We start from the raw sequence: 10,591 nt of genomic DNA on the forward strand, positions 1-10,591 counted from the left end.
TCGGTCTCTATCACTTTGATCCTGTTTTAGGAGAATGCGCTGCTGCCAGTCAATCCAACCATTCATGTCCTCTAAATTCAAATTTTCTTCATGTTCCTCGGCTAAATTTAACCATGCCGCGAAATACGAACACCTTCTACCTAAAAAGTATGTCGCAAGCCGTTTGGTAAGCCTGTTATCTGTGTGTTTCATAACAGCGTTAATATATTGAAAGTGGGATTTTAAAGTGCCGATATGTAGTGTTGATAAGCCCGTTTCCAGGTAAATTGCGTAGTCTGGCGTGTTGACAGGTAGGCGAAAAATACGTTTGATAAAATAAGTCAGCAGTTTTTCCACCTCATTAAATTTTTCAAAACCCCAAACTTGGGAAGCATAATTCATAATTGAGTTGACAGCAGCTTGGAAAACTTTGTATTTAACTGAAAGAGCTACCATATCATTTCCTAATGCTCTTCTCCATGTGCTGTTTATTGCTAGTTTTGATTCTTTTAACCTTTTATTAATGTGTGTTTCGAACGTTGCATTATATGTTATCCAAACGCCTAAATACTTATATGTCTTAACTACTTCCAATAATTTACCGTTAATGTTCCACTTTTCATCGCATGCAAGACGCCTTGCATATTTTTTAAATATTATTATTTTTGACTTTTCTATATTGACTTCTAAATTCCAGGTATTACAGTAATCGTTCAGTCTATTTATCATTAGCTGCAAGGCTCTTGGTGACTCTGCAAACAGCACCACATCATCTGCATACATCAGAACCTTTATTAGCATGCCATCAATCATGATGCCACCGTTTAAAAAGTTAACCAGGTCATCTAAAAATAAAGTAAATAAAAGTGGACTTAAAACACAGCCTTGCTTAACCCCAGACTGTGTAAGAAACCAATCAGAGATCATATTTCCATCCCACACTGCTGCTTTACTACCATGATACAAGCTCCAAATAATCCGCATCATTTTTGTTGACACTCCTAAGTTCCTAAGCTTATAGAAGAGTGCATTTCTTAGTATTGAATCGAACGCCGCCTTGAAATCCACGAAAAAGACGTAAAGTTTTTTGTTTCTGTCAATATACATTTTTGCAATATTAGTTAAAATAAAGATGTTATCCACAGTTGAATACTTTTTTCTGAAACCTGATTGAAATTCACTTAACAGTGCATGGTTATCAACCCATTCTTGTAGCCTCTCGTTCAAAATACTTGCAAATACTTTCGCCATGGCATTGTTAAAAGATATGCCCCTATAGTTTTCTGGATTCTTTGTGTCGCCTTTTTTGTACAATGGGAAAATAATCGACTTGCGAAAAGAATCAGGTACATTGCCGCTGTTGTAGATATAATTAAATGATGCTGTCATATTTTCAATAAATAGATCCGAAGCATATTTAAGGAATTCCATGGGTACTCGATCCTCTCCAGGAGCTTTATTATCCTTACACTTGTGCAATATTTTTTTGACTTCTGCTACTGTAATCGTTCTATCTAGTTCACTCATTTCAAGTATGGGCATCTCATAACTTAAACTCTCATTATGTATGCTGTTGTTTAGTATCCGCTCAAAGTGTTTACTCAGTTCCAGTGCGTCTAGCTTTGCATTTTTTATATGGCTCGTCCCGTTCAGTTTTCGAACTTTGCCCCAAAAGGATTTACTGTCCTTTGCTGTAGCTATTGAGATAGCTAGCTCATTATAGTAAGTCACTCTTTTATGCTGTAGAAGTTCTTTAAATCGTTTATTTGCTTGACTGTACTTTGTCATGTCTTCCTTTAATCCTGTTTTTTTAACTCTTCTTAGCCATCGAAAAGATGTATCTCTTAATATTTTACATTCCGAGTCAAACCATTGGTTTTGTTTTACGCTAGTTTTTTGCTTTTGTTGCAGAGGCTTTGCTGCATTATTTATGCAATCCATTAAAAACTCAATTCCATTTGTTGAGCATATTGTCGCTCTATTTACTCCAATAATTTGTTGATTAAGTGTTAAATTATATATTTTCTTGATACGTTTGTTCCAGTATAGTTTAGGTAACAACTGTAGACCTGAATTTTCCTCCGAAATAATTTTCCCGGCGTGGATACTTACTGTAATCGGCTGATGGTCTGAGTAAATAAAATCCTGCACTTCGAAATTTTTGATTCTATTCAACCAGATCCCCGCTCCTAAACCATAGTCAATCGTGGTTGCAATAGTTCCTCTGTGAAATGTATGCTTGCCATCTTTGTCGCCCTCGCATCTTCCGTTCAGCACAGTAAGACTTACCGTATTGCAGATTTCAAGTAGTCTTCTGCCATTTCTATCTACTTTGTCATCCATAGCTTTGCGCTGTGCACTTAGTCCACTGGCTAGTAAAGTTGGGTTAAATTCCAAACATTGCTCCTTACCAATTCTGGCATTACAGTCTCCTACAACTAATATATTTTCGCACCCTAATTCGAACAGTACATCACTTAAGTTTTTAAAATCCGCATCCCAATTGTTGCAATTAATATATGTTGGAATAATGTACGCCAGTGTCTCTTCAAATTTTAGCTTAACTACCATCATATTCAATATTTGTGTAAATCGTATATTCATTTTATCTGCTAAGTTCTTCTTTATTCCATATAACATACCGCCACTAGCTCTTCCTTTGATTGCGACCCGAGTTGCTGGAATCCACCATAATAAATACTTTTCAAATACTTTATCAATCTTCTCCAAGGATTTTTCCATGAACGTTTCAAATAAAAAGAACAGATCAAATGAGTTTACATAATTTATAAAATCGCAGTAATTAACTTTCTTTATTAGACCTGCTACATTAAATGCTAAAATATTTAACATTTCTTTTGAATTTGAATCTAGACTTAAACTACAGCTGACAACATTGTCTTTATTTAGTTTTTTTGAGAATTAATTGTTTGCAAAATCTCCCAATATGTTACATTTATTGACTCCAGGTTATTGCCATAAAGTGCCTGCAGTACATCCCTTCCATTACTGCTACCGCATTTCAGCTCCTTTTCTTTATTCCAATACAACCATTTGTTGTCAATTTTCATACGATCCTCTCTAACTATTATATTACGACTTTGATCTACAGCACGCAAATTTTGTTTTAGTTTAAGCATGACCCGTTTATCTGATTGTTGTTCTGCGGTTAAGTCCCTCTCAATTGATATTTCCGTATTAGCGAGTTTTTTAATATTGTTGAAAATATTAAATATACACTGTTCTGCTTGGAACTCTGCAACGACTCCTATTTTGTCGTGTTTCTCAAATATTTTTCTTACAGAAGCTATTTGCACATCATCGACGTTCAGAACTTCAGCACATAATTTCCGAATCGACAATGTTGGATTGTCAGTTTTTTTCAAACCCTTGATAACAAGCGATTTTCGTTTTCGTGCGTTTATAATATAATTAATATTACGTGCATCCCGTTCGCGTTGTTGTTCGAGCTGTGTCACCTTCTGTTTTAGCTCACGATTCTCTGCCGTTAGCTCTGTAATCTTACTAGAGAGTTCGCCCACTTCCGACACAATCACCTCTAAATCAGCTTTTGTTGGCAAGTTGCTTAGCTTTTCATCCAACAAGTCAGCCAATGATGCTCTCATTAACCCCATCAGTTCTGTTATATGCATATTCCCTACTTGCATTGTAGATTTCGCCTGGTTTATTTCTTCTGGGGAAAGTTCAGTCAATGGTCTTTTAGCTGCTGAGGTTCTTACTTGTATTTTTGAAACTTGTGTACTCGGTTTATTTGGTGTTCCTGCTGATGACATTTTGGAATTTGTTCTTTAAGTTTATCAAATTCAGTTTTTGATGCTTCGCCTAAAAGTCTATGAGAAAATTTATATATATATAACAGCTTAATACTTTTTTTTAAAAATTAGAATTTGTTAGCATAGACTCAAACCACTCTGAGCTTTACTACGTATAATTCGCCTTACGTTCCACTTATTTTCAGCACTTTTATTTACAATTGGTAATTACAGTTTTTGCATGCAACGCTATCTTGCCTGCAGAAGTCTCAATTGTATAAGATTGTACTAAACTTCACTTTTAACCGCTCACTTGAATGCGTTGCAATGTCTTGAATGTTTATTTATTATTACCACCCAATTGTAACCCGTTTTTCGCAATATAATTCACTTTAATTAATAAACTTTTCCGAGCGCGCACTTATTTAATATGTTCCTCTAGGGTTGCCAAGTCAAACTCCCCGACTTTTTTGTATAGACGCCAAACAAAAATTAATCGTACGATATGCGTTAAATTTTGACAAAATGTGTATAATAGTGTTGCGAGCGTGAAAATAAAAAAAATTACCAATTAGATAAGCGCGGGAATTCAAAAAAAGAACGAAATTGTTCTTTTTTGATCACAAGGTATGTAAACTAATAATCAATTGAAATGAGGAATATAAAAAAGACCCGTATTAAATTTGTAACGACACGGATTTTCCGTTTCGTTATTTCCTTTGCCGGGGTAACCTCAGCCATTTCCAGGAGTCGTTACAATAAATTTGTATTTACAAGGACAAGACTTCTCAAATAAAAGATTGTGTTATATCGACCTTTTCTTGTAGTCGTTGCTTTACAATAAATTTTTATATAACTAAAATATTCAGAGACACGTTTATGTTTTCCGGATTTTATTATTTAGTAGAATAAAATTATTTATTATTAAAGTTATTTAGTTGGATAAAATTTTACAATTAACAAATATTGGTTAAGTTTGGCTTAATTTTATAAGTAACTGCTTAAATCTTCCAATTGACCGGTATTGATTTGAATATAACAGGATGCTCTGTAGTGTTTCCAAGAATTATTCGGATGTTGTAATTCACTTTGATAGTTTAGAGTTTTTTAAGGGGAAAAATATGGTTAATATCGATAATTCTTGATATAGAATTATCCCTCATGTATATATTCTGTGAAATTATATTATTTACGCTAGACGTAATTCGACCACTTGAAATAATTCGACTTTGTGTAATAATTCTTGATGTAGAATTATTGAGATAAATTGATTTAGCTTTGTGGTATTAATTCCTGATGTGGAATTATCCTTTGTATAAATATTCTGTAAAATTATATTATTTACGCTAGACGTAATTCGACCACTTGAAATAATATAATTCGACTTTGTATAATAATTCTTGATGTAGAATTATTGAGATAAATTGGTTTAGCTTTGTATTGATAATTCCTGATGTGGGATTATCCTTTGTATAAATATTCTGCAAAATTATATTATTTACGATAGACGTAATTCGACCACTTGAAATAATATAATTCGACTTTGTGCAATAATTCTTGATATAGAATTATTGATATGAATTGCTTTAGCTTTGTATTGATAATTCCTGATGGGGAATTATCCTTTGTATAAATATTCTCTAAAATTATATTATCTACGCTAGACGTAATTCGACCACTTGAGATAATATAATTCGACTTTGTATAATAATTCTTGATGTAGAATTATTCTTTGTTTTGGACTTGAATTTATTTTATTTTTTTACTAGGTGTATGTGCCTTAGTGATTATATGCCAAGTCTCTCGTGTAAGAAAATTGCGCGTCTTATATACCCATTCAACCGAGCTTTTGTGTAGCGCCATAATTTTGTTTACAGCTGAGCGCACATTATTCTTGTTTACTTTGCCGTTTATTGATTTTCTATTTCATGTTGTGTGCGGTATTTTGTATGTGCATTCAGCTTCTCTTTGAGCCTCTCTTACGGCGAATATTTTGACAGTTCTTGTTTCTTACTTCGCGATTCTATTGTTTTGATTTGTTTGCAAACGTGTTGTTTCGGTGGTGGTTTTTTCCTTTTGTTGTTAATTTTATTTAATAAAAATGAAAAAAATAAAAAAACTGGTGCGTATATTTTCTTTTCAATTAATCTTAATTTTATTTCAAATATTATATTTCAATTTATAGTTTGTACAACCTAGCCACAATGTTGACGGGTGCTGCAGAGGCGAGCATTTTCAAGTAAGCATAACATAGTTAATATATACATATGTAAACAAATTTTAATTCAATTTAAATTTTAATTTCAGATATCTCCAGAATTTGTTGGTGAGTGATGGTGTTTTATGTAGGTGGAAATTAATTGAAAATTTCCATCCTTACATTTCCCTCCTTCTTTGGATAAAAAAAATAAACGGTGCGAGTTATCTGACAATTCGAACTGCTGCTATACCTTGACGATTCAGCCGAACTTGATATGTGATGTTATTAAATGTTCGCCGAAATGCAATCCGTTTCCCAGTTTTATGCTTTTGATATGCTATATTTATTGCTGCTTGTAATTCTTCTGGCCACGTAACACATTTTACCTTTTTTGGTATCGACATCACATCAACGTTCATTGCTGTTTCTGGCTCCGTTAGACTAGTTACGTTTGGTAATGGTGACGCCTTTGAAATGGCTTGTTGTGGTGAATTCGGTCTATCCATCATGGCCTCCAGTTGACGCCAATTGCAGTCTAACTCAATAATATCCTCGAAGATATCATGTGCGGGGGTTTTGATGGGCTCCCACACGATTCTACTTGTTTGATGCGACGACGAGGTATTAGCGTTGATTTCTATTGTAGCCGTGGCGATGTTGGTTTGGTCATTTTCTTCATACAGAACTTTGCTTCTTCGCCATCCAACTGCGCGAGTACTAGTAGCGCGATCTGCCGGTGTTACTTTTGGTAAGATTTTGACGTTTCCGTTATTACTCCTGCTAACTGCTTTTACTTGTTTAGTTGCTTTTATCATTTTGGAACTGTTCACCACTTTATGTACTACGCTCTTGATTTTTAATTTGGGTTCGACCACTGGTACATATTTCGTGCGTGGCCTCCGTTCTTGTAGTTGTTTCAAACGTTGTCGAAATTTGATAATGGATGCTTTGAATTTTTTGTCTTGCTGACTCATCTTCACGGTATTTACTAATCTTTGTGATTGACTGCATTATCTGAGTAAGTTTCTTTTTATACTTTAAGGGATATCGGTATTGTTTTGTTTTACCGTAAATTTTAAACTTTAACTTAATCCGTTAATAAAGTTATCCTTTAGGAGTTGATAAGTTTTTTTGATGTACCCTACAGTCGGTATTTTGAGGCATTGACACCGCTAGTTTTTCGGAAGTATTTTATCTGAAGAAACATATATTACCCATGTTATAGATGTTAATAGGTTCTTGGTGTTATCATTTTCTGGTCTCCATAATATACCTTCAGATCAGCGATGTGAGCCTTTATTATTTTATCCGTTCCGATGGATTTCATACTAACTATTACTGGAGATATAAATTTTTGTACTTTGAATGGCCCGTCGAATTTCGGTGCAAGTTTTGCTGAAAAATCGTTTTTGGCATTTGAGAGAGGATGTTGTCTAACCCACACTAATTGATTTATCCGTGGTTTCCAATTCCGACGACGCAAATTATAATATTTCGCTTGATTGGTTGCGGCTTGTTGCAGGTTGTGTTGAACGGTTTTGAACACACGTTGCAGTTTCTCGGCTTTTGCTGCTGGAGCTACTTGAGGATTTCCTGTTCCTGGGGTGGATTCGTCAAATAAGTTGGCAGGGAGTCTCAACTCTCGCCCTTGTACTAGATAGGCTGGAGTGTATTTTGTTGAATCTGATTTCGCAGTGTTAATGGCTAGAGTTATTTCCGGTAACATTTCATCCCAAGTACGATGTTCTTCGCGTGCCGTTTGCGACATTAGCGTCTTAATAGTTCGGTTCGCTCGTTCAGTAGGGTTCTCCTGTGGCGTGTGCGGGGCTGTGGTTCTGTGTTTAATGCCCATCTTTACCAACCATTGTTTGAAAACGTTACTAGTAAATTGAGGCCCGTTATCAGTAATGATATCTTTGGGTGACCCAAATCTGGCTAATATTCTTTCTCTCAACGCTTTGATCATATTGTCGGATGTCGCTCGACGCATTGGTATCATCTCCGTCCATTTTGAAAATTTGTCTAGTAATACCAGCAGCATTGTATTTCCATTTTTCGATCGCGGTAATGGCCCCATAAAATCGGCTGTGATGGTAGCAAATGGTTCCTCAGGGATTGTAGTCAGCATCATTCCTGCCGGTTTGTTTGAACTTGGTTTGTATTTGTGGCACAATTCACATCTTCTTACATGTTTAGCAATATCACGTGACATACCGGGCCAATAATACTGATTCTGTATACGCGCAATGGTCTTGCGAATACCAAAATGTCCGGCCGGTGTGTTATCGTGATTCTCCTCTAAAGTGGCCTTTAGACATCAACGCGCGTTGACAAACACACGAAGTCTTCTCTCTCCATTACACATTAAATTTACCAACAATTTTTAAAACACACCCCCAAAAAATAATACAAACATTTTTCACTCATTAGTATGAAAGCAATCGCTGAAGTGTAAACAGTAAGTACCTATGCGTATTTTTTAAGAAAAATAATTTTTTTTTATTTGAAGTTCAAAATAAAATTGAAGTTTACCTTTAAATTTAAATACTAATCAAAAATTCATATTTCTTTGGTTAAATAGTAAAAAATATAAACCAGTCATTTGAGATTTTAGTCAATATTTCTACCTGTAAAATTTTATAAATAATAAATTTTTCGCAGGTAAACAATTCAAATAACATTTAAAATATAATATTCTTTGTAATTTAATGTTTGGTTATTTATATATTTTTAGTAACCCAAGGTTATTAATATTTTAATTCTTCTTAATAAAATGTTTTGGAAATTAAACAATTTTACCTAGGTAGAAAATACAAATATTTAAAATAAAATTCATTCATATTTGCAAAGCATCGCATGCTAGCGACAAATCATGCGTGCATTTAAACGATGTTTACGCTTCCATTTCTCAAAATAAATAAAATTTTGCATGCCGACCAAATCCGACTGTATATGCAAAAACACGAGCGTGTTTGAAGAAATATCAAAATTTTTTGATTTTCGTCAACACATTTCTTAAAATTTCAAATGTTACTATTACACAAACAAATTTCGCATTTCACAAAGTAGGAGAAAAGTAGGAGAAAAAAATTCTCATGTGAGAGCGATTTTTTAGTATATTTGTTGTTTTATCTGGGGCGTGTTTTAAAAATTTTTAAAAAATTGTTTGTGTAATGGCAAGCGCGCGTTGACAACGAGCGTTGATGTCTAAAGGGCCCTTAAGACTCGTTGCCGCACATTTTCAGGCACACATAGCCTCCAACGACTTTCCGTATGACTTTCTCGATCGGCTGGAAGACATTTGTACAGTTGTTCATTCTGGATGGCAAAATCTGGACTCTGTATTGGATTACGTTTTACCTCTTCAACTTTGCGTTCATACCATTTGCACTGTGCTTCACCTTCGAGTTCTTCTATGATTCTTTTCGCATCTTCTATTGGCTGTCGTGAGAGAGTGTCGGCTATTACGTTCAACTTACCACGGCGGTACTGAATGTCGAATTGATATTGCTGCAATTCTAAAGCCCATCTGGCCACTCGCCCTGTTGGATTTTCGATGGAATTGAGCCAATTCAATGCTAAGTGGTCGGTTATAATGACGAAATGGTATCCCTCCAAGTATGGCCTCAGTTTGCGCACTGCCTATACAATTGCTAAACATTCCTTCTCGGTTGTAGAATATTTTACTTCAGTTTCGGTCAAATGCCTACTGGCGTACGCTATTACTTTCTCCACACTCTCAATCTCTTGTGTTAATACGGCACCTAAGCCAATGTCACTGGCATCGGTTTGCAGACAAAATTTCATATTGTAATCAGGACATGTTAGAATCGGTGCTTCGGTTAAGCGTGTTTTAATCTCCTGAAAGGCTCTTTGTTGCGTTTCTGTCCACTTCCAATGTTTGCCTTTTTTTAATAGCGACGTGAGTGGGTGCATAATTCGTGCAAAGTCAGGTACGAAGCGTCGATACCATGAAACTACACCGAGAAATTGCCTTACTTGTTTGATATTAGTTGGAGTGGGGAGATCTCGAATGGCGGTGATTTTATCCGGATCAGTATGGATTCCTTGGGCACTAATCATGTGTCCCAAATATTATGTCTCTGTTTTGAAAAACTCACATTTATGCACATTTATCCTTAGATTGGTTGCTTTGAGACGGCATAGTACTTCTTTTAGGTTACGTGCGTGATGTTCGAATGTGGTACCCGTGACAATGATGTCGTCCAAGTACGCAAATGCATGTGGTTCCATGTCCGCTCCAATAACTTGATCTAACGCTCGTTGAAATGTAGCGGGTGCGGAGTGTAGACCAAATGGGAGTACGGGCCACTGGAATAGTCCTCGTCCTGGTACTGTGAAAGCTGTGAGTGGTTTACTCTTCTCGTCCATGGGAATCTGCCAATAACCATCTTTCAAATCACTGCTACTTATGAATTTTGCATTGCGAAGGCGATCTAAAATGTGGTGAATACGAAGCAAGGGATAGGCATCTGGAATGGAATTCGCATTTAGTTGCCGGTAGTCTACACAGAAACGCCATGTGCCATTTTTCTTCTTTACCAGGACCACCGGGGCACTGTAGGGACTTTTGGATGGCTCGATACAATTTTTCTCAAGTAGTTTATTCACCTTTTCG

Source organism: Teleopsis dalmanni, chromosome 1 (genome assembly GCF_002237135.1).
Source record: "Teleopsis dalmanni isolate 2A chromosome 1, ASM223713v2, whole genome shotgun sequence".
Lineage (NCBI taxonomy): Eukaryota > Metazoa > Arthropoda > Insecta > Diptera > Diopsidae > Teleopsis > Teleopsis dalmanni.